The sequence below is a fragment of the Phoca vitulina genome, unplaced genomic scaffold, assembly GCF_004348235.1.
Source record: "Phoca vitulina isolate PV1807 unplaced genomic scaffold, GSC_HSeal_1.0 scaffold28, whole genome shotgun sequence".
Taxonomy (NCBI): domain Eukaryota; kingdom Metazoa; phylum Chordata; class Mammalia; order Carnivora; family Phocidae; genus Phoca; species Phoca vitulina.
In genome coordinates, this window is record NW_022589731.1 from 15699286 (window position 1) to 15715899 (window position 16614).

The following is a 16614-nucleotide window of genomic DNA, read 5'->3' on the forward strand; positions in this document are numbered from 1 at the left end:
AGGACAACCCTCCCCACAGGCTGGCAAGGGGCTGGAGGCTGAGCTATTCTCTGATTGAGGGATTGAGGATGGTGGTAAGTCGAGAGGCAAAGTCTTAGACCAGGTCACCTAAGGATGGCCCTTGTGCCCTCTCTTTGTAGCTGTGGTCTGAAAGAGCGAGGCTGTTCAGGGAACTTCAGGCTGCTGGGAAGGCTAGTGTCAGGTGGGAAAGAAGGAGTTGAGTTGGCTGGAAACTCAAGCCAGGGCCTGGATACCTCAGTGAAGAAGTAGGGCTTTACCACTAGGGAGCCATAGAAGGTTTTAAGGTAGGAGCAACGAGTGGTTGGGAAAGCAGAGCGTGTGGCCCTACGTAGCTTCACAGGCTGCAAGGGATTAGACCCACACCCTGCATGCCCCGAGCCGGCCTTTTTCTTTCTTTCTGTGGCAGACTGCTCTCATTTCAGCATTTCTCAAACTTCCATCCCCTCTCTAGTCCGGGTCTAGGTACAACATCCGCGCCCCAGACCCTCTCGTTGGTGACTCCTCCAGAGCGGCTGTGCTTGGGCTGTGACTCTGACCTGTGGGGATCATGTGTGCCCTTTTCAACTCGCCTCTCTGCTCTGCTCACCGCATTCAGCTCACCCTTGGGTTTTAATGCACCAGGATGGAATGAGTGAGTTCCATTTTGGCTGGGCTGGTCTCAGGAGGGAATCCCCATCAGAGCCCAAAGCAGTCAAGCGGGGTTTACTGTACAGGTACAACAGGCACCTCAAGACAGGCTCCACGAGGACTCAACATGGACCAGAAAGTAAGGAGCCAAGGCTGGGATTTTCTATATCTCAGGGGTTGCTTGCTGATTTAGCGCCTGCCCCACACAGCAGCCTCGCTCCCCAGGCGTGTGATCCTGTGGATCTCGTGTCCCCACAGCTGAGCGCCACCAGCTCTCGGAGTCCCTGGGGCAGAGAGCTCATCTGTCCTGTCCAGACTCTGGGGTCAGGTGTCTATCCCTAATCCAAGCAGGCACGTGATTGGCACTTCTAACTGACAAATCAAGATGGGCGGAAGTGGAGGTGAGGGTAAGGGGGGATGGCTTAGGCCATGGTCTTTCAGCTGCTGTTTGGCAGAAGCCTTCAAATTCATCCTGCTGCCCTTAGAAGGTGCCTTTACGGCACAGGGAGAAAATGCATTTGACTTGGGTTCTACAGCAAGTAGGTCCAGCAACGACTTGTGGGGGCCTGAGTTTTATCCTCTGTGAAATAAAGAGGTCAGATTAGATGGCCTCTGGGAATGTTCTCAAAGCTATGGTTTTGATGGGGACCTTTGCCTTGGCTCCTCTACACGGACAGCGGCATGGGGCCAGGGAGGCTGTTTGAGCATTGGAAAGCGGAATCCCCCCTCCCCCCAGCCCCAGGTCCCAAACCGTAGATGCAGCTTCGCCTTTGCAGGAAATGGGGTTCCCTGGGGAGATGGATAAAAGCCGACCGAATGTCTGCAGACATGAGGTAGAGGGGGACAGGGTGCCCTCGTTTGTGCTGACCCCCAAGTGAGTGTCCTCTCTGAAGCCTGCTGGATTCTGGGGTCTGCAGGGTGTACCACTAGGAGGCAAAGAATGAGGCAGAGGAAGCAGGTGCTAACTCTGCCCCCATCCTGCTCACTGGCCTCGCCCACACTCCCATGTGCCTTCCCAGATGGAGAAATTCTATTTGTTGTTTTTCTCCCACCCACTCCTGAAGCAACAGATGGAAATATGGTATTAGCAAAGTCAACTTCCAAACAACCTTTGTGTTAATTAGGTAGAAATAATTAGATTATTTCAAAACAAAATCCAACGCAGTGCTTTTCTAGCTTTTGGATGCAATATTTTTCTCTGCAAAGAAGGGAATTCAATATCGGGGAAGCACAACCTGGCTTCCCTCCACCTCTAGGCAGACCCCTTGTGTGGAGGGTCCCCATGTCTGAGGACCTGCCTCCATTAGTGTGGCCCCATCAGTGAGCTGGCCCCGGCCCTGTTGCTGTTTTCATTGCCCGGGAGGAGGTTTGACTTCATGGTCAGAAGGCCCGGCGGCCTGGGCTTGAATCCTAGTTCTTCTGCCAATTCGGACGTGACCTCAGGTGACTTGGTTAATTACTCTGAGCCTCTGTGTTTTCATCTGTGAAATGAGGATGATAGGGCTGTTGAGATTTAAATCATTAAGGCATGGCACATGATAAATGCTGAGTGTGCCCCGTTGTCATCGAATCGTGTGGCAATGGCTGTCATTGACATCATGTCAGCATCTCAGGACAGAGAGAAGAGATGAGGGGTGGGTGGGTCACACTTCTCTGTGATCCCTGTGGAATGCTGTCCTGGATCTGTCTCCAGGCGTGGACATTGAAGGTGGGATTCCTCAATTTTCCGCAGAGGCCTGGGCCGCAGCTGGCCTCACACCTGGGTGACTTGGAGCTGGTAACAAAGGGGTGCCCTCCTCTGTGGAGCCAGGAGACCATCCTCCAGAGGGACAGGGTGTTCTGGCCCCCCTCAGGACAGAAGTGGGGCCTCGGTCCTAATGTTACCCCCCTCCACACTCTTCCGGGCAAGTTTCTGTTTGTTCTCTCATAGAAACACAGAAACAAGCTGGCATCATTTCCGACCAAAGAGGGACTTTTTGCAGGAAGTTTGTAGACCTGACACCTTCTCCATGCTCGCTGTGGCGCGTGGCCTCTTCTCTGACAATGCGGGAGACTTGCTTGAGAACAATAGACAATTGTCGAGGCCTGCTTCCTGTGAGCAGGAAGAACGGGCACAGATGGGTGTCCGGAGGCCCCAGTCCCCAAGGAAGGGATTTCCTGAGAGCGTCCCGCAGCCCCTACCGCGTGGCTAGGGATTCCCGTGCGTTGGCCCTGTCGTGAGAGCGCTAGGGCCCACTGGATCCAGGGGCCCTGTAGGCAGGCCCTGTTCTGAGACTTCAAGGGCTTTAACCCTGTCATGGTTGCTGCTCTCCCAGCCTCTTCCCGGGAGCTATCTTGGAAGAGACTGGCCAGCCCCAGGCCTGGCATGTCGACCTTTGGCAGGGATGGGACTCGCCCTGCCCCACCCGCTCTGCCCGCTGTGTCCCACACCAATTTCCCTTCCTTTTTGTTCCTTGAGTGTGCCTTCCTGGGTGCTGGTCCCACTGCCTGGAACCCCTTCCTTCCCCCCCCTGTCCTTCCTGCCTCAGGTTCCTCACTGACCTTCAGAGTTTGGCGTCAATCTCCCCTTCTCCGGAGGCCCCATTTGCTGTCCTAGGTAGCTGGGCTTCTTTGTGGACCACTGATTCTTAATCACAGCCCATATTCATTTATCGTGGTGCATTTGTTGGTTTGCTTTGCGTGTTGTCTGCCTCCCTGGCAGGACCGGAGCTGCCCACTGCTGGTTCTGTAGCACGAGCCTGGCTCAGAAGCCCTGCAAACATCGGGGGAAGGCATGAATTAGTGGGAACGGGGGTCTCGAGATTTTCAGAGGTTTCTTCTGAGAGGTATGGAGTGGAGAGTTAAGTATGGTTTTTGTAAGTCAAACCAGAGGCGTTTTCCTTCTAACAGCTCAGACTGCAGTGTGCCTGGGACACTAGTTCAGAGAAAAAAAAAAATCACTCGGTTCTTAAGAAGGCTCTGGAAATTTCATCAGCGTTTGGGCGAATTGGCACGCTAGACCTCTGGAGCAATACAAATGTGGAGTTTGAACTCTACCCGCCCTCAGAGAGCAAGGCTGAAGTGATAGGACAAAATGCATTTAAATGTCATGAGTGTTATTATTAGTTGTAATCTTATCTTTGTTAATAATAATAACAGGACCCGCCTAGAAGTTGGTGAATAGCAGATAGGCGCTTTTCTAAGCTCAGGCTGTCTGAAAGGACTGTGGACCCTGGGGAGGCGCCGACTCAGCTAACACCACCGTGAGGGATGGAGTGTGGGCTGGAAGCCCCACCCTGGCCACATCCTCCACGCCCTATGGGGTGCTGGCCATTCAGAGAGGCCCCGTGGAGGCCTGTGGCCTCTCAGACGCTGGCCTCACCTCTTAGAGGCTCTTCAACACCTTGCCCCCAGCTGTCAGACCAAGCAGAGGGTCTGCAAGGCCGTTCCTCCTTTAGCGATCGCTGCCTGGGCTCTCCTTTCTATTCCCTTCTATTGTTTGCCACTCCAGTGACTTGCTGAAACAATGTGTTTCCTACAGATTTTGTTTGCCGGCATTGACTTCTCTGTGTTGCTTCGGTAAACAGACATTTAGCATATACGGGTCTGTGTGCTTGACAAGGAGAAATCTGGGGTCCTGGACCCGGCGCCACTGAGTCACCACTCCTTGAGCCGGAGGACCTTGGGTAGTCCAAGAACCCGCACATGACTCACACCATCCCCACTGGCCCGTGTGTGCGGAGGTTCGGTGGGCAGCGGAGGCGCCGGGGGGAGTGTTGGGTCTCTCACTAGTCGGGGAGAACCTGTGCTGGAGAGCTAGGTTGGTCAAGACGGAGTCCCTGCAGCAGCACTGTTCTCAGCCGTGTGACTTAGGGGTACACACGTGTTTCCTCATCTGTGAAAACAGTGCCTACCTCAAGGTCGTCAGGGGGCTTAAGGAAGTTAATGTTTGGAAATCATCTGGTACAGAGCCTGGTGCTGCTCTGTGCTAGCTACTCTTGTCGGTCTGTTGGGCCCTGTTTTGTGGACTCTCCTCAGAGGTCCTATTGGGAAAGGCTTCCAGCGGACCCACGTGACCTAGAAGTGGAATCGAGGACTCCATCGTGGTAGCTGATGTTTTCCTTCTGGATGTTGTGGTGGTGGTCTGTTTGCCAGAAATTGTTTAGAATGTTTCGTACTGGGCGCCTGGGTGACTCAGTCATGGTTAAGCGTCTGCCTTCGGCTCAGGTCATGATCTCAGGGTCCTGGGATCGAGCCCCGCATAGGTCTCCCTGCTCAGTGGGGAGCCTGCTTCTCCCTCTGCCCCTCACCCCGCTTGTGCTCTCTCTCAAATAAATAAATAATATATATATACACACACATACATACGTGCGCGTGTGTATTTATATATATATAAACATATATATATAAAGAATGTTCTATACCTCTACCTTGTACGGGATGCACGGCTGAATAGACAGTGGCTGAAGGCATCGATGCTGAGTGGGACAGACCTGGGTTTGTACCCTGGCTCCTTCTCTTACCAGCTGAGTGGCCTTGGACATGCTATTACTCTTCTCTGAGTGCTTCTCATCTGTGAAATTGAGCGTGCGAAATCCCTGTTTCATAGGGGAGCTGTGAGGGTTAGCTGTGCCCAGTTTTGTAAGATGCGTAGGTGGGCCTGGCACATGGTTGGGCACCTGACCCATGAGCTGTACCTGGAAAAGCCAGTGTTTGGCATCCATAGAGAGGGCATTGGAAATACAACACAATCCTGAAGAAACCAGAGTGGTGGGAGCGGGGAGCAGAGGAGATGATCCATCTTTAAACTTCTCAAGGCCTGGGGCACCTGGGTGGCTCAGTCCGTTGGGCGTCTGACTCTTGATTCCTGTTCAGGTCATGATCTTGGGGTTGTGAGATCAAGCCCCATGTTGGGCTCCCTGCTCAGCAGGGAGTCTGCTTGAAATTCTCCCTCTTCTCCTCCCCCCTCCCATTCTCAAATAAATAAATAAATCATTAAAAAAAACCCCAAACTTCTTAAGGCCTGACCCTATCAGGTGATGTGTGTCATCTATGGTCCAGCTCATAGGACAGAGTGGTAGGAGGCAAGATCCTTCTGGAGGAACCAGAGCTGCCTGGGAAGAGTGGATTGCTGTTCCAGGAGAGCTTCAAGCAGCAACTAGATGGGCCTGGGGTAGGGTTAGGGATGCAGCAGTCCATCCGATAGCCTCCAAAGTCCTGGCCATTCTGGGCTTCTCGAACAGGCCAGAGAGCATACTCCTACACCACATCCATGCCAATCCAGGCACCTTGGTGTATGTGTGCTACTAAACTGGGGATCATTTTCACCTGTTTTAAAGGCCTAGTTGGAGAGGAGATCACATGGGGTCTTGGGTAGACTTAATATGGATTTCTGGAAGGGGGCCTTGGCTGCTCCACCCTAAGCTCAAAGGGGGTGATTTTGAGATGCATCCATTGGCACCTGCCCTGAGGCCAGTGGTGTCAGATGCCATGGCGGACCCCGCGGCATGAAGAGGACTGTAATGTGGTCCCTTCCACGTGGAGCTCCATGGTGGGATTCTGTTCATTTTCTTCTTGTTGAGTTTTAAGAGTTTTTGTATCTTTTGGGTAACAGTCCTTTATCAGATGTGTCTTTTGAAAATATTTTCTCCTAGTCTATGGCTTGTCTTCTCATTCTCTTTTTTTTTTTTTTTAAAGATTTTATTTATTTGCCAGAGAGAGCACAAGCAGAGGGAGAGAGAGGGAGAAGCAGGCTCCCTGCTGAGCAAGGAGCCCGATGTGGGACTCGATCCCAGGACTCTGGGATCATGACCCAGGCCGAAGGCAGCCACCCAACCGACTGAGCCACCCAGGCGTCCCCTTCTCATTCTTTTTTTTTTTTAATTTATTTTTTTATTTTTTTTTTTAAAGATTTTATTTATTTATTTGAGACAGAGAGAATGAGAGAGAGTGAGCACATGAGAGGGGAGAGGGTCAGAGGGAGAAGCAGGCTCCTTGCTGAGCAGGGAGCCCGATGCGGGACTCGATCCAGGGACTCCAGGATCATGACCTGAGCCGAAGGCAGTCGCTTAACCAACTGAGCCACCCAGGCGCCCTCATTCTCTTGATACTATCTTTCATAGAGCAGAAGTTTTTAATTTTAATGAAGTCTAGCTTATCAGTTCTTTCATGGATCAGGCCTTTGGTGTTGTATCTCAAAAGTCATTGCCATACGCAAGGTCATCTAGATTTTCTCCCGTGTTATCTTCTGATACCTAGGGGTTTTCATTGGTGTCACCATCATCCCTGGTTGAGATTTTTGAGTAGTCTTCTCTCAATCCTATGTATTCTCTTTTCCTTCAGCTGGTGAGCTGGGCGTATGTCATCCGCGAGAGAGCCCTGAGGTGCTTGGTGTGATCTGAAGCTTGGTTTGCCATTGACATCTGGTTGGTTCCAATGAAGCCATGGCTCTGAGGAGCGGGTCCCAGGCACTGGCTGGCACCCAGATGAAAGCCATGACACAGGAGGCCTGTGGGTTCCCTTGGGGCACAGGAACACAAACCACATTTATCTTTGAGATATCCGACCCTGACAAGGCTGGAAGATATGAGCCAGCAAGTGATACATGTTCCGGGTGGGGCTGCACATCAAGGGAAAAGCACTTATGTGGAGAGATATTCCAGGAGAACGTTGGTGTTGGTTTCGTGGCTTCATTAGGCACTACCCCACTGTGCTTCCCTCAGAAGGTGATCAGCGCATTGATTCTGTAAGGGGTGCCTGGGTCTGTAGGAACCTGAGAGACTCAGGACAGGTCTCTTTATGTGCCTCTTCTTTGATGGCTCTGTTTCCTTCAGTGACACCATCCTGCCTCCTGAGCACAGGCTGGGTGTGTCCTCCCCAGACTGTTGCCTGTTACAGGAAGTTGCAGTTTTAGGTTTCTCTGTCCCCTTGGCTGAGAGGCTCTTGCATCCTTTAAAAGAGCTGGCACCCTCTGGGTGGGCTCTGAGGCCTGGGCTGCAGCCCCAAGAACACGGACAGAGAAGTTAGCACCCAAGGGTTCTCGCCTTGGCCCCCAGCTCTTGCTAGGTGACCTTGGGCAAATCTCCTGGCTTCTGTGGGCTGCACATTCCTGTTGTTACAAGAAAGTTGCTACAGAAATGCCCAAGACCCTTTTAATGTATCTTGGAGAGAGCAATATTGCAAAGTGGCTAAAAACCTGGGATTTGGATTATGGTTCCGCCATGTTCTAGCTTCCTAAGGCACTCCGTTTCTCACCTGTAAAATGGGCTAATGACAGTCCCTGCCTCACTGGGTTTGGGGAAGATGAACCTAGATGGACACAGTTGCTGGCGATCTCTGGCGTGTTGGTAAGACTCAGCAGGTGGTGGCTCTTCCCATTATCAACGTCGTGGGTGTGACCATCACTCAGTGGTGAGTGAGGTTTCTGATTGTCACCGAGGTTACAGCCCAGATAAGCACCCAGAGCCGAGTTAGAAGGGCACACAGTTGATCAGCATCTTTGGTTTCTCTTCTGCAAGTAGTGACCCAGACTGGTTGTGGGTAATGTGACCTGCACCTGACCTTTACAAACAGATCAGGGCAGCCTGGGAGAGGCTCCTTTACACTGGGCTGCACTGGATCTCTGACCACTGATCATGTTACTACTTCCTGGAGACAGCCAGTCCTTTCAATTTTGTGTTTCATTTATTTAAACTTCCCTGTGAAGGAGATTTGATACAGAGGAAGAAAACATGCGGTGAACCCCTTATTTCCTGTGATAAATGATGATCTTTGGAACTGGGGTCAAGTCTGAATTTTCCAAGGCAGATTTTTTTTTTTTCTTTCTGCCGTGGTTTTAAAGTCACAACGTGCTGTGCTTTTGGCTACTGTTCTTTCTGGCTGCTGATCCCAAGGAGATGCCAAGAAATTAGATGGGTGCTGTTGGAAGGCATTCAGAAATTACTCATTGGAGTAAAAATGCAACATCTTTTGGGGGACAGGGCTGAGCATGTGTAAAAATGGGTCTTACGTGCTCAGTCTCAACATCAGATGGGAAAGAAGGGCTGCTGGTATATTGCTGAGCAGCCCTTAAGATGTGGACAGAGATTGGACTGTCCACGCTTGTCCCAGCATCGAAGTTGGTTGAGAATGCCCCCGGCTGGGATTTGAAGGAAGTCTTGGTGTCTTTCCTCCTCCTTTTGCTAGATTAACATTTCAGACACATTTAGCTCCAGAGATGGGATATGCTGGGCTTTTGCTGGAAAGGTGTGCAGCGGAGATCCTGTTGTACAGGATGAGTTTTTAGAGTGGAATCGAAGGTGGTTTTGGTTTTCTTTTCTTTCTTTTTTTTTTTTTTTTAAATTTTATTTGTTTGACAGAACGAGAGAGCAGGAGAGCACTAGTAGTGGAAGGGGCAGAGGGAGAGGGAGAAGCAGACTCCCCGCTGAGCAGGGACCCCAGTGTGGGGCTCGATCCCAGGACCCCGGGATCATGACCTGAGCCGAAGGCAGTCACTTAACCAACTGAGCCACCCAGGTTCCCAGGTTTTGGTTTTCTTGAAGTCACTTTGACATTTTAGAAGCATAGCTAGCGGAGCTCAGTAGAAGACTCCAACAGGATGTGAGATGAGCTGCAGACTGTCAAAGTCAAAGCAAGGGGAGGGACTTTTGGGAGGAGAGGTTTTCCTTTTACATATGAGGAAACCAAGGCTCAGAGAGGGTGAGTGGAAGGTCTAACAGCACACAGCTAGTTAGGGCCAAGTTGAGACCTGAACCCAAGTCTTAACATGTAATCTTGGACTCTCCCATGTATAGCTTATTGCAGTTCACAAGAGTTTTACAGTGATCGATTATTGTGATGCTATTTGTCACTTTTCTTCCAATTTTTATTGGCAAATAAAGTTAATACCATATGATGTGGGGTTTTTTGTTAATGGACATAATCATATTACAGAAAATTTTTTATGAAGAGTGAAGTCCACCTACCATTAACATTTTGACCTATTTCTTTTCTTTCTTTCTTTTTTTTTTTAAAGATTTTATTTATTTATTTGAGCGAGAGAGAGTGAGAGAGAGCATGAGAGGGGAGGGGGTTAGAGGGAGAAGCAGACTCCCCACCGATCAGGGAGCGCGATGTGGGACTCAATCCCGGGACTCCAGGATCATGACCTGAGCCGAAGGCAGTCGCTTAACCACTGAGCCACCCAGGTGCCCTGGCCTATTTCTTTTCTGTCTTCATTTGTGTCTGAGCAAGTGAGTGAGAAGAACAAGAAACAGAAGCCCACAAAGTAAAGATATAAGCAGATATAACTGTAATATTATCAGACCTATCATTTAGCATGACCTAGAAGTTTATTAGAAATTGAGTTTGGAGTCTCCTGATGGCCATATTTCCTGCCTTGTCCTTGTGACTTGGGAAAATTTATGTTCCTTGGCCAAACCTCTGGATTATATGATCAGGTTTTAGCCTCATCTGGTGAGCAAATTTTTAACTTAAATGTCCTCAAGTGAAGAACTAGGTGGTGATGGGTCCTGAAGTTGGCTTGGTTGGAATCATCTTGCTGGACACTGTCTATGGGTTACTGACATCTGGATCAGCTTACCCAGGCCCACAAGTGAGCTCCCAGACCAGCATGCCACAGCATAGAGATCAAACAACTGGCTGGCCGGCTAGGTGCACTTTTCACTTACCAGTGGTTCTGCACACTAGTTGTGCAGGACAAGAAGGAGCTGCCAGACACGAAAATAAAAATAATGACATCCATACGCTTTCCTGGGAAGGATAATTGATGATGTTGAAACTTGATCCCTGTGTATATTCTGGAAATGAACAGAAGTGACAAGTGGAACGTGGCAGCCCGGGGCCCCTGTGGCTTGTTCTCATCTCTCTGCTCCAGGGTGTTGGAGAAGGCCTTCGCTGTACCGCCCTTTCTCTCCTCCATAACTGACTTCTGCCATGACTGACTTCCACTCTCCAGACTGGCATTCAGGAATCTGTATTCTTTTAAGAGGTATAACTGACAGAGAATAACCCATATATACTCATAATCTACAATTTGAGAAGTGTGGGGCAAATCCTTACACCTGTGAAACCACCACTACAAACAAGCTGGTGAACATGTCCATCACCCCTAAAGGTTTCCAGAAGCCCCCCATAACCCCTCCCTCTCACCCCTCATTGCGCTGCTGTCATCTTGTTTTCTGATATTTTCTAGCAATTTCTAGAAATGGAATCATACAGTAAGTACTTTTTTTGGTCTAGCTTCTTTCACTCAGCATAAGTATTCTGAGATTCATCCATTTATCAATAGTCCATTCCTTTTCATTGCTGAGTAGTACTCCACCATATGGATATACCACAGTTAGCTTATCCACTCACCTGCTAGGACATTTGGGTTGTTTCCAGTTTTTTTGTTATTATAAATCAAGCTGCTGGGAACATTGTATTTTTTTTTTTTTTTAAGATTTTATTTATTTATTTGACAGAGACACAGTGAGAGAGGGAACACAAGCAGGGGGAATGGGAGAGGGAGAAGCAGGCTTCCTGCTGAGCAGGGAGCCCGATGTGGGGCTCGATCCCAGGACCCTGGGATCATGACCTGAGCTGAAGGCAGACGCTTAATGACTGAGCCACCCAGGCGCCCCAGGAACACTGTATATAATTCTTTCTATGGACATATATTTCCTTTTCTCTTGGCTACCTAAGGTGGCATGGCTGGATCATATGGTAGGTGTAGGTTTAACTTTTCCAGAAATTGGCAAACTGTTTTCTAAAGCGATTATACCACTGTACAAAGAATCTGCTTTTTAAAATAGGCTTCACCAGTGATTCTCCTATAGCCTTTTCCTTCCTGAGATCATCTATCTAATGACCCTGGGGTTGGCCTTGAGTGACAGTCTTGTGAGCATGTCTCTCCCACCTGTTCTTTCAGAGACAGCTTGGCCTCGGCACCTCCCTGCAGGCTCCCTCTGCATGGGGGTGCTGGAGAAGCTAAGGGGGCAACTCGGACTCTCTCTGTCCATACAGGCCTTCAACCCACCCAAAACACAGCAGGTGCATTGACTTTCCATAGGGTAGACAAGCCGTGTGGCAAGGAACTGCCTGATCCACTGCCACAGTATCTCACACAGAGGCCTTAAGGAGGAGAACAACTTCTTTGGCCTCCTTGTGAATGCTTGGATCCCTCAGGGGTCATTTCTCGGCTGACTGCCGGATGGACAGGAGCCACTCAAGGGACAATCTGTAATCTGATAGGCCTGCAGAGGTGGGTCCTCTTCAGAGAGCTCCTCTTTTCTTTCCTCTCCCCTGCCTCCTCCCCATGCTTCTACCCATCACCCAGCACTAATTGGCCCCCTTAGGTGCCAAACCCTGAGCTATGTGCTCATCATAAAAGGATGAACAGGATAGCTTTGTCCACGGTGGGGCTCAGCATCCTGGGAGAAAAGACAGAAGGGGCAGATTTTCTGATGAGAGGAGTCCCAGAAGGGAGCAGACATGGTGCTACAAGTGGGGTTGGCGGTGGGATAGTTAAGCCAGACTTGACTCCGGTGGCAAGAGCAAAGGCTCCTCATCCCTATCCATGCATACCCTTCACAGCATGCCACGACTCCTGAGGAGTGACTGGTGGTGGCCTGCGGCCCCCTGGCATTCTGTGGCTGGGGCTGGCTCAAGCCCTGCAGGGTAAGGATTTTGTTCCAGGCCGGTTGCTGTTTGGTGTTTCCCAGCACCATATTGTGGAGGGCAGTGAAGGGGAAGGGAAGCTGGAGAAGCTTGTACCGTTTTCTGGGGGGCAATGAAGGGGCAGGGAAGCATGTGTTCTTTATTCCTTTTTATGGCTGAATAATATTCCATTCCGTACCACATTTTGTTGACCCCTTCATCCATCGATGGACGCTTGGCTTGTTTGCACCTTTTGGCTCTTGGGAGTGATGCTACTGCTATGAACATGGGTGTGCGAGTATCTGTGTCTCTGCTTTCAGTTCTTTGGGGATGTACACTTAGAAGTGGAATTGCTGGATGATAGGGAGATTCTGTGTTTAATTTTTTTTTTTTTTTAAGATTTTATTTATTTATTTGACAGAGAGAGACACAGCGAGAGAGGGAACACAAGCAGGGGGAGTGGGAGAGGGAGAAGCGGGCTTCCCGCGGAGCAGGGAGCCCGATGCGGGGCTTGATCCCAGAACCCTGGGACCATGACCTGAGCCAAAGGCAGATGCTTCATGACTGAGCCACCCAGGCGCCCTGTGTTTAATTTTTTGAGGAACTGCTAACCCATTTTCCTCACAGAATGCTGTAGAGACAATGGTTTCCCGTCACCTGCAGGATAAAGCCTCAGTGCCTGCCTCCTGCCTTCAGGACTCTTCTCATTCTTGCCCAGCACCAGGATCCGCTCCAACCAGATGGATTTGGTCCCTTGGACTGGGTCACTCCTCTCACCCGAGACACCCCTTCGCCTCCCTCCTGGACCTAGTGCACACCCTGCCTTCACCGCCTCCTTTGGAGAAACTTGTCCCTCCCTGCTGCGCCCATGATCCCAACTGACGGTCGAACTTGGGTTAGGAATCTCTGCCCTGAGATTACTCTTCTGCTCCTCTCCGCTTGCTCCCCTGCCCCCGTTAGGGTTCAAGCCCATGGAGAGCAACCACGGACTGTTCCCTGTGGCCATGCCCATGCCTGGCTCGTCCTGATGCTTGTGTGCCCAGCCCGTCACTGCTGGCCCGCGTGCAAGCCGGTGCTCTGCCGGCAGCCTCCCTCACGTGGCGTCCTTGTCACACGGAGCAATCTGGCTGGCCCCAGCGTGAGCGCGCTGAGCTGAGCCTTCCATGCTGGCAGGCCGCCCCGGGTTCCCAGGCTGGTGACTGGCTGCCTCCCCTCCTGGGCCCCTGCCCATCTGGAAGCATGCCCTGAGCACTGCCATCCCTGAACCGTGCCGTCAGGTCACCCGATCCCCCCGCTGCGGTGGCTGAGAAGCCGGCTGAGCGCTCCCACTGGGAGCTAGTGATGGAGGGGCAAGCAGCCACTTACTGAGCTTTGGGGGGCCGCTTCTCCTTAGGGGCTGCCTCGAGGCACAGAGAGCAGCCTGAGGGGCCTCTCACTCAGGCCAGAAGCCCAGCGTCCTCTTGCAAGCCCGTCCAGCTTCTCACTCCCACTGCTGACTCTTCCTTGGAAACATGCGGCCGTGCCTCTAGCTTAGGCGAGCGCTGGAGCTCGGCATGGTCCCTGCACATCTGCTCGGCTCCCACTGCAGGCGGCCTACCCAGAGTTCACGGCCGAGCTGCTCCCTCTGGGCCGCTGATTGACTCCCTGGCAGCCCTGCCTCCCCCAGTCGGGCCCTGGGGCTACAGAGGCTGTCTGAGTGTGCCCCGCTCTCCCTCTCGCTGTCCCGTTTCCCCTGCACTGTTTGCAGGGCCTGGAACAAGCCTTCCGTCCCGGGACGCATTCTCTGACCCCTGGCTCTGTTGTCCCCACAACTTGGACACCCATTTCCCTTTGCAGCCCTCCTCACCAGACTGCCTTATAACGGTCTCTTCTCCTCTGTCTCCTGCACCGACCTCACCACGGATTGTCTCGTTGTGTCCCCAGCTCCTAGGCCAGGGCCTGGGCATGGTGGGGGCTGGAGAAATGTGCGCCGAGGGTGGATACACTGAGAGGCAGATGGACCGAGGAGCAGACGGATTGCCGGGTGGACGGGCTGTTGGGTGGATGGACTGATGGATGGATGGACAGGCAGACAGCAGATGGGCCGAGGCCCCCTGTGGGTGCTGGTTTCTCCCGGGAGCAGGAAGAGCGGGCCCAGAAGATCTGTGACCGGTTCCTGCTCTCACAGGCTGCGGCTGGCCACAGAGCTGTCAGTGGGGTCCAGGATTGGTGAAGGCCCTTGAGGCTTTTAGGAGGCTTTCTAGAAGCATTTGAGCTGCTATTTTTTTGAGCAAACAAGATTGTCTAATCTTAAAGGCAAGTTCCTTTTTTTTTTTAGAGATCTTATTTATTCATTTGACAGGGAGAGAGAGAGCACAAGCGGGGGGCAGCAGAGGGAGAGGGAGAAGCAGGCTTCCTGCTGAGCAGGGAGCCCGATGTGGGGCTCGATCCCAGGACCCTGGACACATGACCTGAGCTGAAGGCAGACGCTTAACTGAATGAGCCACCCAGGCGCCTCTAAAGGCAAGTTCTTGTAAGCAGGCAGGTCTGTAGGGGGGCTGGGAGGAGCTAGCATTTATTCCAGTTGGCCTGGTCTGGTGAGCCAGGCTGCTGACCTGGGTCCATCTGTCCTCTAGGCCTAGACAGTCACAAATACCCACTGGAGATGGTCCTTCTCCAGGAGGGGGCACATCTTGGGGCCTCGAGGGTTGCAAGAGGCCTGGCCTGCTTCCGATTTTTTGTTCTGTTCTGAGTCTCCCAGTTCAGTAAAAAAATTAATTCCACAAGAAGCTTACAAACCTTATGGCATTTAAAACTATTTACCTTAATTAAGATGGTGCTTTTTAAAAAAAGATTTATTTATTTTAGATAGCAAGAGAGAGTGCGCAAAAGTGGGCAGGGGGGTAGGTGCAGAGGGAGAGAGAGAAAATCTCGAGCAGACTCCTCGCTGAGTGCAGACCCTGACACAGGGCTCAATCCCGGGACCCTGAGATCGTCATGACATGAACCGAAACCAAGAGTCGGCCACTTAACGGACTGAGCCACCCAGGCGCCCCAGGATGGTGTTTTTTAAACAAAAACTGCCTAGTGGTTCTAGTCACAGGGAAATGATAAAATTTATAAGAACTACTGATTCATCATGTGCTCCAGGCAGGGTGGAGCTGTGATGACAGAGTCCCCTATCCCTGAGCATAGTCACATTTGGAGATGATATAACATACTTGACCTTGAGTCTTCCGTGAAAGTGAGGCCAAGGCCGCCCTCCCATCCTTATCCCCTCTTTCCCACTCCCACCCCCAGCCCTTCAAGTCCTTCTCCCAGGCAGGGAAATGAGGATATAGGGGTGGAGCCTGGGAGAGGATAGCAAGTCACACACATTCCTAGGGCTGGGAGTTGCCAGGTTTCAGGAATCCCGTCCCTGGGCTCCCGGGCCAAGTGCTGATGGGGTTGGGGTTGCAAACGCAATTATCCAGGGCGGCAGTTCTGAGCTCTGATGCCTGCCTTCTGGAAACAGTACCTGCTCTGTTTTGGCACAATTGTGCCGATGGCCTCAGAATCATCACACGTCTGTCTGAGCTGGACATCTCACCTCTCCTTCTGCAGACGAGACCATGAGCCCCGCTCCCTGCAACATGACTAGCTCAAGATCACACAGTAGCAAAGCTCAGATGTGCCTGGCAGGAGAATGTTTCAGGTTCATCTTTGTGTCTCCTGGGCTTAGCACAGACTCTGACCTGTCAGAGGAAGATCAGGAAATCTTTGTTGAAGGAGGAATAGCGGCCAACATGTACTGAGTGCCAGAACCGTGGCAGCTGCGAGTCTATGCGATTTCACTGAATCCTCCCCCAGCTCGGGCCAGCAGTACCTTTATCCCCTGCGTGCAGGAGGGGAAGCTGGAGTGCACAGAGGAACAGAAACCTGCCCAACCTCAAACAACTAGTAAATGGAGCTGAGGTTTGGACCCAGATAGTGGATCAGAGCCACAGCCTCGACCAGCGCTGTCCAATCGAAAAATCATGTGAGCCTCCTGTGAAATTTAAAAATGTCTAGTTGTCACTTTAAAGAAAAAGTAAAAGACAAACAGCTGAAATTACTTTAATGATAAATTTTATTTAATCCAATATCTGCAAAATATTATCATTTTAGCACGTAATCCATATAATATTATGAATAAGATAGTTTAGATTCCTTTTTTCACGCGAAGCGTTCCAAATCCAGCGTGATTTTAACTTATAGCCCATCTCAGTTTGGACCAGTCACATTCTGAGTGCTCGGTACCTCTCTGTGTCCGGTGGTTCTGTGTTGGGCAGTGCAGCTCTGGACCGCTCCGCTAGTCAATGAATGAATGCTGGGAGTGGCCATTTGGAGCCA

General features: G+C 51.2%; 1 protein-coding gene across 1 annotated transcript in view; it reads left to right on the top strand.

The window, feature by feature from the left end:
- Positions 1–16614, top strand: part of GRK5 (G protein-coupled receptor kinase 5) — a 206230-nt gene that overhangs the window by 45080 nt on the left and 144536 nt on the right. The window lies entirely within an intron of this gene.